The following is a 1,595-nucleotide window of genomic DNA, read 5'->3' on the forward strand; positions in this document are numbered from 1 at the left end:
GGTTGGGGGGTCCTCTACCACCTTCATCTTTGTCCCCAGCTTCTGGAAGCCTGGAGTGGGACTGTCTCAGCAGGTGCATTGTGGCCCGATGGAAAGACATGTTGGGTGCGGCTGAAGGTGGAGGGAGGGCAGACTGTCAATCCCCTCATAAGAAGCCCATCCCCACCTCTACCTCTGATATGCTGCCTTCACCTTGAACTGGCCATGATCATCTTTTGCCACCTATGGGCTGCTCTGAACTCTGATCTCTAGGATTCCCCAATGACTGCGGGTAACTTAGGGGCATCTCAAGAAAGTCTGTGAAATGGGATACAGCTTGGGGTGGAGCCCATCAGAAGCAGCTTCTTGGGTGCAGGTAGGTGGGGTGGGAGTGCCAGAGGCCTCAGGAAGGGCTCACCTCCCACTGGGGGAAAACTCCCTGGGCACAGGGTGTCTGAGCTGGGTTTCCAGGTACCTCCTCCAGGGTGCTTCCAATAGGAGTTTTGCTAATATGTGGGGCCTCAGATGTACTCACTGGGGTCTCACTTGCCAGATCATGTAGGATGGTCATCCAGGAAGGTTTATCATCCAGGATGGTTGCTTTAGGTACAACCTGGCCTGCAGAAGCAGCAGCAGGCAGACTGTGGAACCCCCGGAGGGCTGCGGGTAGAGGCATGGGCTGGTCAGTGTCTTTGGCTTTAACCTTCTTGCAAAGAGTGCTGGCTGGAGAGCTACAGCTTTCTCATCCTTAGCCACTTTCAAAGCGCCTCCTTCCATGGTTTCCCCGAAGAGACCTGGGGAGTACTTTGCAGAGAATATAAAGACCATTCCAATCCAGAAGTCCTTTGATTCAACTTTTTTTTATTATTTTTTTTTTCTTTTTGAATGTCATGCAATAATTCACAGTCCCAAGCCCACAGTTTTCAAACAAGATAGGAAAAAGGAAAAAAGAAGCAAAGGAAATCGGTGGTATTTTTTTTTTCTTTTTTCTTTTGTTATTTCAAGCAGGACCAAATGTCAGAAAAAAATGCTTCTTTTCTCAATCATTAATTTTTTTGTCCTTTTAAAATTGTTTATTTTTTTTAAATTGATTTCTGCAGGCAGTTATAGTAGGGTTTGGTATAACCAGCAAGCACTCCTGTGTGTGTCTGAGAACGTGTGTGGGGTATGAGTGTGTCTGGTGGAGGTCTGTGTGGGACGCTGGGTTTCCTCTTCGCTTCCGGCTTCTCGCCACACACGGGCCACCAGCTCGCGTTCACCAGGGAAAGGAAAGATTCAGTTGAGATGATAAAACTCATCAATAGAAGCAATTTTTTTCTCCCCGTTTTTCTTTTAAAAATGTTTTTTTTTTTTTTTTTAATTTCCATTTTCCCCAAGGTTCTCCAAAAATGGCTGAGTTAATTAGAATCCCTTGGCTGTGTGGTTTGTCTGCCCCCGAGGGACCCCGTCGTGGGGGGTCGGGGCTGGGTGGGGGGCGCAGTAGCTGCCCAGGAGCGGCTTGTCCGGCTGAGGGTCTTTGCGGGACACCCTGGTGTGTCCTGGCCCTGGGGACTCCCTCCAGAGGCCGGGGCCGTCCAGCTGGTCCTCTCCTGGGCCCTCCCGGGCCTCCCCCCGTG

The sequence above is a fragment of the Neophocaena asiaeorientalis genome, unplaced genomic scaffold (genome assembly GCF_003031525.2).
Source record: "Neophocaena asiaeorientalis asiaeorientalis breed wild unplaced genomic scaffold, Neophocaena_asiaeorientalis_V1.1 scaffold87, whole genome shotgun sequence".
In the NCBI taxonomy this organism is placed as follows: domain Eukaryota; kingdom Metazoa; phylum Chordata; class Mammalia; order Artiodactyla; family Phocoenidae; genus Neophocaena; species Neophocaena asiaeorientalis.